The 8,870-nt window shown below is 43.2% G+C and overlaps 1 long non-coding RNA gene across 1 annotated transcript; it reads left to right on the top strand.

Annotated features, from left to right (window-relative positions):
- The first annotated feature begins 6,528 nt into the window (after nt 1-6,528).
- LOC136202530 (uncharacterized) lies at nt 6,529-7,072 on the top strand. The gene is made up of 3 exons (XR_010674480.1): nt 6,529-6,633; nt 6,725-6,904; nt 6,988-7,072. It is a non-coding gene; the product is annotated as an uncharacterized lncRNA (long non-coding RNA).
- Nucleotides 7,073-8,870: the final 1,798 nt, after the last annotated feature.

Here is an 8,870-nt window from a genome sequence, read left to right as displayed (position 1 = left end):
GCGCGGGACGCGCGCTCGGCGGCCGCGGGGTGCGCACGCCCGATGGCTCGAGGCACGCCCCGAGGGTCGTCGGGCGGGCGCCCAACCACATCGGGCGAACGCCCGACGGAGGTTGGGCGCGGGCGCCCAACCTAGCGTTGGGCGCTCGCCCAACGCCGTTGGGCGATCGCCCAACGATTGTTGGGCGATCGCCCAACAAATGTTGGGCGGCCGCCCAACAAATGTTGGGCGGTAGCCCAACACTAGGTTGGGCGGCCGCCCAACCCCAATGGGCGACGCCCAATTTCTTTTGGGCGTCGCCCATTGGTCCAGGGACCCGTTTGCCTATAAAAGGCACGGATCCCCATGCAAAAAAGGAAAAAGAAAAGAAAAAAAGGGGGGAGAGAGGGAGAGCTTCTCACACTAGAATATTTTTTCTAGAGAGAAGAAGTTGATTTTTTTAGGAGAAAACATTTTTTTTCCTAAAAATTGAAAATCTCCAAATTCCCTAAGTTCAATTTTTACTAAATTTTTCATAAAAAAAAAACGGAAGCTCGCGGTTCGTGGAATCAATCGGCTTCGACTGTCAGATACCAAATTCAAGGTATTATCCGAGGACTGGACTCTTTATTTTATTTAATTTATTCTCTTCTTCTATTTTTATAGTTTTTATTCATTTAGTCATTTATTTATTTTGTCACATTTTATTTAATTAGCGTATTTATTTAATTTTCGTTTCGTGTTAAATAAAATTCGGTTTTGTTTTAAAATAAAAAACCTCGTTTTGATATCCCAATACGAACCGTGATCCGATAAAAAGGTAGTTCGGGTATCAAAAACGTTGTAATTATAACATTTTAATTTAAAAGAAATTTCCAAATAATGTTTTAAAATAAAAACGTCGTTTTAGGAACTTCCGTTTTCGACTATGATCCATTTTTGGTAGTTCGGAAATCCAAAACGATTGAATTAGATTTAATTTAAAGCTGTTGAATAAATCTGGAAACATTTAGGAGTGCTGCTGTAATTTACCAATTCTGTCAATAAATGCTGTTTACCAACGGATTTTCCGTCGGTAAATCTGCCAAAATGTAAAAAATGCCATTTCAGTCCCTTTTTCTTAACTTTTAAGCTTTTGATCCTTAGTATATATATGTATAATTACGTAATATATGTTTTTTAAATTATTTTAGAACTTTAGCATATATATTTATTTTAGAATATTTGTATATCATTTTTATTCTATTTTACAATATGAGTGTAAGTATATATATATGTATTTCCTTTTTATTGATTTAGGCTATGTTTTGAATATTAGTTACTTGATATTTTGAGAAATAATGGATAAATATTAATATGTGTCATTTTTGATATTTGAAACTATATTAGTTATGTATACATATATATAGTTTTGGGATATTTGGGTTATCTTGATTATTGAATGAAATTATTTTTGGGTAAATGTTATTTTCTTAGTTATAGGATTTACTTACTATTTTCACATTTTCAAAGTATAGATATATTGTACATATTATTTTTATATACGTATAGTTCTTTTTATTAACTTTTATTTTCATATTCTATTTTTGATTTAAATATATATATATGTTAGAATTGCTTTCTTTATTCTTTTGGGCTTAATCATGGGTCCATGTTTCAAGTGGACTTTGTTTGAGTATGGATGGTGGTTTAAATGGGTTTATTATGGTAATTATAATTAGTAAAGAGTCCATTAAATAAGTGGGGAAAATAAATCATAAAAAGAGAGTTTTCAATTGAGTTATTTAAACTAATGAGTTGTTAGATTTCTAATGTAAATAAATAGAGTCATTCTTGTTAATATTTCAAATCGTTTCCCAAAACATCACGTTTTAAAACCTTAATCCGTTTCAAAGACGGATTAAATGATCATTGTAATTAAAATCATTTTCTTTGTGAATAATAGAGTTTTGAATCATTTTCTCAAAGAATTTGTACAAAATAAAATTGACTTGTATGTTTAAACCATGTTTTCTCATTAAAAGGTTTTTATCTCAAAAGTTTTCAAATACTCGAGCCGTTCCAACGGCGATTCGGGTAAATTTCATCAAACGGGGTTTTAAAATGCACCTAAATCGTTCCAACGGCGATTAAGGTGCGAACCATGTAAATGAACTCGTTTTGGGGGAAATAAGTTAATGTAGAACGAACACACAACATCACATTTAATACGGGTGTAAATAAATCACTTCTTTCTTCCCCCTCTCTGTGTATGTATAAACATAAATGGGTGATTCTTTACTGATGTGGCTTTTCAATAATATATGCTCAAAACGGTTTCTAAAAAGAGAAAGAAAAGGGTTTCAAATGAATTTTAAACTTAAAGAAGTATACGATTAGTCCGTTATCGCCTAACATGCTGAGTAGGAGGCCGGTGGTTCATAACCGGGCGATGTCGGGGTGCCTAGTAGCCTTTCTCCGGAAAGGAGCTAGCCTTCTCGTCTCGTACCTAAGTTTCCCGAACCCACACCGGTCTCCCGCAAGGGATCGGTGTTCATTTTCCCATTCATGGGTGGCGACTCTTCCATATCTCCGAGCTCCGGTCCTGCCGAGCAGCTTGATTCCACGATTGGTTGTTTTCGGCGCCAATCACCGCTTACGTCGCCATGAGGTTGTCCACCCCCCGGTCCGCCCGGAAGATTAGGCCGCGGCACCTCGTCTAACAACCGCCTATAGAAGGTTGCCAACCCATGAAAGCTCCTAATGTCCCCAACAGTCTTCGGAGTCGGCCACTCCCGAACAGCCCTAACTTTCTCTTCATCCACCTTGATACCACTCCCACTGACCACATACCCGAGAAATACCAAGCTCTCCATGACGAAGTCACACTTCTTAGTGTTGGCAAAGAGTTGGTTCTCCCGGAGCAATGCTAGCACGGTCCTCAAATGCCCCACATGCTCCTCCAACGTCTTGCTATGGATGAGGATGTCGTCAAAGTAGACCACCATAAACTTCCCAATCACCGGCCGTAAGACTTGGTTCATTAGCCTCATGAAAGTGCTAGGTGCATTGGTCATCCCGAATGGCATCACAAGCCACTCATACAGTCTGTCACGCGTTTTAAACGCCGTCTTCCATTCATCCCCCGCCTTGATCCGGATTTGGTGGTACCCACTCCTCAAATCAATCTTCGAAAAGACCTTGGAACCACCCAATTGATCAAGCATAACATCAAGTTGGGGAATCGGGAATTTGTACTGAATGGTAATCTTGTTGATGGCTCAGCTATCCACACACATCCTCCACAACCCATCTTTCTTGGGTGTCAACAAAGCCGGTACAGCACACGGACTCATGCTCTCCCTAATGTAGCCCATCCTTATCAGCTCGTCCACCTTCTCCTTCATCACTTCACTCTCCTTAGGACTCACCCGGTAGTGGGGAAGACTAGGCAAGCTAGCTCCCGACACTAGATTAATATGGTGTTGGATGTTCCGTAGAGGTGGCAACCCATATGGTAACTCTTCCGAAAAGACGTCATGGAACTCATTGAGAAATCTTCCCACATCTTCTGGAACTTCTTCAGCTTCGCTTCCTACCCCATCCGTCGGTGTGCTCGACTTCACCATCACTACATAGACCGTTTGGCTTTCCTCACACTCGTTAATAAACGCCTTGTGAGTTGGGCAAACGATCAAGGTAGACTTCCTTTTGTCTTTGGGCTCTCCTAATAGAGGTGTTAGCACATACCGAATGACGTCCTTCACAAACCGATAAGTGTTCTTCCTTCCGGCATGAGTAGCATCCCTATCAAACTGCCATGGGCGTCCCAACAGTAGGTGGCAAGCATCCATCTCCACAATGTCACAATAAACTTCATCCCGGTATTCCCCTATCTCAAGAGGAACCCTACACCTTTGAGTGACTTTCAGCTCTCCGACGTTCTTGATCCACCCCACACTATACGGACTAGGGTGCGCTTCAATCTCTAACCCAAACCTCTTGGCTGCGGTGTCGCTGATAATATTCTCTTGGCTCCCACTATCAATGATCACATTGCACTTCACCCCTTGCACTAGACATCGGGTTCGGAACAATTGGTGTCGTTGATCCGCTTCCACTTTACTTGAAACCAATAGTCTCCTCACAACATGTATGGCTTGCCCACCATCATACTCTCCCTTATACTCATCATCAACGGGGTCACAACAAACATCCCCTTCGTCATCATACTCATAATCATCTTCGTACCTCTCAACCATGTTGGCACTTCTCCTCTTGGGACACTCATTGGAACGGTGACCCGACTCATTCAATCGGAAACATTTGAATAGAGCCGGTCTAGCATAGGGGTTGTTGCCCCTAGGGGGTTGGGTCGCCTTAAAAGGCCTCACATCTCCACTAGGTGTCTTCCCCGCACTTGTCGCCTTGAGATCGCTTGAACTTGCGATTCCCTTACCCTTGTCAATTCCCTTGGGAGCCCCTCTCCCTCCATAAGTATTCTCAACCACGGCTCTCCTACAGCCTTCACGTCCCCTCAAGCTCAACTGTGCCTCGGCCTTCAATGCTAAATTACGGGCATCTTGCACCCGAATCACCATTTGCGTTCCAATCCGGTCCTGGATGTTGTATCTCAGCCCTTCAAGATACCTTGAAGTCTTTTGGCTTTCGGTTTCCGACAAGTTAGCCCTTGTCGAAAGCCGCAAGAACTCTGAGGTGTACTTGTGCACACTCTGATAACTTGCCGAATTTGATTTGATGATCCTCGTCGTAGTTACCTGCAAAACAAAACCGGAGACAGGATCTCCGGGAAAACTCTCCGACGATCAAGTCAGTTTTATGTGGAATTCTAGTAGATTGATAATCGTATTGAGGAAAAAATATGAACTTACCCCTCCATTGGCTTTCTTATTTCTTTTATAAGCCTTTCTGGGTAACCGCCGAGGGCGGTTACACTTTCTGTTCCACGTCCTCCACGTAGTCACAAACGTGGTCCCGTTTCTCTGAGTGGCTGGTTTAGTGCCTTGTTGGGATTTCGGGGTGGTTAGCCCTTTCCCTTATTAGGAGCCCATTTAATCTTGAACCGTGGGCTTAAGTTTGGGATGGGCCCGTACTTATGATTCAGCTCAGTTGGTTTCACGAATCATCACATGCCTCCCCTCTAGTTTAGCAAGAGCCCTTTAGGGTCTTTTCATATGTCATAGACAACTCTCCATCTTCATCTGGGTATTCAAAATTCGAAAGTAGTTCGTTCGTTTTCTGTCATTTCCTCTCCGGCATCAACCCTTTTACGTTCGTTCTTCTCTGCATTCTTCTTCACATGTAAGTTTCCCTTTCTGTAACTCGTAACTCGTTCAACCATTTTTTCTTTTATTTCTGTTCGTTTCCTTCACCGATATGTCGAACCCTGAACTTGATTTCGCACCCTTCGACGAAAATTACGATCGCGAGGTGTCTCACGAGGTTGATGAGATGGTTGATGAAGCTTCAACTAGCTCTCCTAGGTCTGATTCTCATCCTGCCGATTTTCTCCATCTGGCGAATACGACTGATGAGGGTCTAGGTTTCGACCCCAAGAAGTTGATTCCACCACCTGTCCCCACTCCCCGTTTATTACCGAAGAAGGACATGTCAGGAAGCCTAGTTTTCCGCGAGACGATTGACGACTTGCGGGAGCAGTATCCTTGGCTTCAAGGCCTGGAAACAAGCATTCCCGGGGAAAATAGAGGACCCGGCGACTTCCCGAAGGGGTATTTTACCATTTTTGTCGCTCAAATTATCTGCGGTTTCACGTATCCGCTGGCAGATGAGGTTGCTTCCATCCTTGGAGGTTATGGAATCGCACCCGGGCAACTGCACCCCAATGGATGGGCCAACTTGACTCTGGACAAGTTTTTGGCGGATTGTCTGGAGGTTCCCTTCTCGCTCAAGATTTTCTCTAAGCTTCATCATTTCAAAAGTTCGGGGGAGTATTTTACTTTCATCCGACAGAGCGGTTACTACGGCTTTGATGAGAAGTCGAACAAAATCCGCGAGTGGGACATGTCTTATTTCTTCATCAAGTTCCATGAAGGGAATCCGAACTTTCTTCGTTGCTGGGGCCGACCAAATGTAAAGAGTTTGAACTTTGGTTATCCAAGCAAGGAAGAATCTGCTATTGTAAAATTCTTGAAGAGTACTCCTCCTTTTGTATGGACATATGATCAGGCATTCCATATGCTAAGGAGCCGAGTAGCGATTGCCTACCGCGAGGAAGATCGCGTTGTTTATATCCCTTATCGCGTTTTCGTACAAGGTACTATTAGCTTATTTCCTAGTTGATGATTTCTCTTAACCCTTTGCAGGGGTGACCCTTTATCCCAACTCGCTGCAGATCGGGAAGCGAAAGCCTTGGCGAGGAGGAAGAGGCGATTGGCGGGAACAACTTCTGTTGCAGGGGCGAATTCTCCTGTGGGGGCGACTCCTTCTGTTGAGGCGGCTTCCCCCACAATTGCTTCCGTTTCACAAGGCCTTGCTTCTGCTTCTGAGGACCTTCCCTTAAATAGGAAGCGGAAGAGTAATGCGGATACAGAGTCTTCTCGCCCCAGGAAGAAAAATACCTCCGTATCCTTGACTGTTGGTGGTACACCCATATCCACCCCATCCAAAGAAAAGGGCAGTACTCCATTTCACGAGGTATCATGATTTACTCACTCTTTTTGTGTTGTTTATTTTCCTTTATCAGTTATTTGCTGTTCTCCTGATCCCTCTCCTTATGTATTCACAGCCAATTCCTGACATTAGCGGGTGGTGGACTAGGACCTTTGGTAAAGCCGTGAGCTTTTCCTGTAAGGACATTGTTTCTTCCATATGCAATGTCCTTGGGCGACTCCCCTCTGCTTCTCGCGTGCGCGAACAAGTGCCGCTTCCAACTGCCATGGAGGGGATTGAGAAGCGTGCTATAGAGGTATATTGCTTTCTACTCATGTTCCATCCCTCAAATGCATGTCTCCATTCGCTCTTTTTATTCACGTATCGTCCTATATGCAGATTATCAATTTCGCGGAGGGTGCCCTCTGCAGGGATGCTGAACGAGCTAGAGAGCTGGAAAGCCTTGGCACTGAATTGGCGACTCAGAAGTCGCTTTTTGATGATGTCCAAGGCAACGTAAAGGTCCTTGAAGGTGCTTGTCAGAAGGCCATCAGCGAGAAGGAGGAAGCTCTCAAATCCCTCCAGGCTAAGTCCGATGAGCTTCAGAAGGCCATTGATGATCTGAATTCGTCCAAGGAAGCTTTGGAGATGCAAAAGAGGAGGGGCGAGGAGATCACAGCTGAAGATGGTGCTCGCATCTATTGGTATGGAGAGCGGATTCATGCGGCTTATGAGCATGGACATCCAGATCGCGTACTTAATCGCCCCAAGGTTCCCATTCCTGAAAAGGATTTAGCTGAAAAATGGGACAAGTTGGAGGCTGAGGATGCCGATATGGATGAGGTACTTCTCCTAGATTGGCAGAGTTTTCATGACTCTCCAATTAGCCGTGAGATCCCAAATCAGAACGTAGAAGAAGGGGCACCACAAGGTGTTTCTCACGTTGAACAAGAGGTACCTCGCTCTGATGCGGTTACTGATCTGATTGTTGGGGATTCGCTTGAAGCAGATCACCTCACTGGAGAAGATGAAGGAGCCGCTGAAGGCGAAGGGGGCAATAGAGGCGAAGGAGAAGAAACTGTAGTATAATTTTATTTATATCCGAACTGTTGTATGTAACAAACTGCCAGTATATATATCAACCGAGCGACTTTGCCGCCGCTTTTCATATATGTGCAATTGTTGTTTTATTCTTCGTCGCTTTAATGCCGGTTATTTTCGTATGCGACCCTTGCCTTTTGCCAACTTCATACTTGTAATTTTTCGTAGTTAGTTTTGTTTTCGTTAGGGTGGCCAGACCCTTTTTGCAATTTTTTGAGTACTCATTTATTCGCTTAATTTTATGCCTTATAATTTTTCAAATAATCATAAGGTTAACCATAAGGTTTTGCGAATGATGCGTAATCATGCATCCGCCTTTCTTTTGTAGGCAACACATTTATGTGTTTAAGGTTAACCATAAGGTTTTACGAATGATGCGTAATCATGCATCCGCCTTTCTTTTGTAGGCAACACACTTATGTGTTTGTATTATCAGTTTGAAAAGGACCTGCATTCAGCCGTAGCATACTGAATAATTGTAACCAATGAACATCTTTATTGATAAAGAAAAAAGACTTCTTGTTACATGGGTACATAAACTGTGTGGGATCAAAGCCTCATTAAAACCTTTTATCAGAAACCCCAGTGGGAAAAAACTCATAAAAGGAAAAAGAGTACTCGTCATTTCCCTAAACTACTCGGCCTGTTTATATAGGCGTAGATTCTCTAGATTCCAGGTGCGCGAGAGCTTTTTGCCGCTCATTTCTTCTATTTCAAAAGTTGATGGTCCCAACTTCTTGGATACCCTGTAAGGTCCGATCCAGTTGACGCCTAATTTTCCTTTGCCTTCTCTGGACTGTATTTTATCTGCTTTTTTCAAGACCAAGTCGCTCTCATTGATTATCACCTTTCGCACCCTTCTGTCATGATACTTCTTGATTCTATTGCGATATACTGCCATTCGCATGTAAGCTTTTTCTCTTCGTTCTTCAACAGAATCCAATGCATCTCTAATGTTGATAGGATTTTGGGTGTCGCAGTAATAAATTACCCGATTTGTAGGCGAATGGATTTCAACAGGTAGGACTGCTTCGGCTCCATAAACCAGCGAGAAAGGTGTTTCGCCTGTTGCTGCCTTTACAGAAGTTCTGTATGCCCATATCATATGAGGTATCTCATCCGCCCAACCTGTTTTCTTATCACTTAGTCGCTTCTTGATTCCCTGAATCATGGCCCTGTTG

This window comes from Euphorbia lathyris, chromosome 8 (genome assembly GCF_963576675.1).
Source record: "Euphorbia lathyris chromosome 8, ddEupLath1.1, whole genome shotgun sequence".
Classification (NCBI taxonomy): Eukaryota; Viridiplantae; Streptophyta; class Magnoliopsida; order Malpighiales; family Euphorbiaceae; genus Euphorbia; species Euphorbia lathyris.
This window is presented reverse-complemented; position numbering and strand designations above follow the sequence as displayed.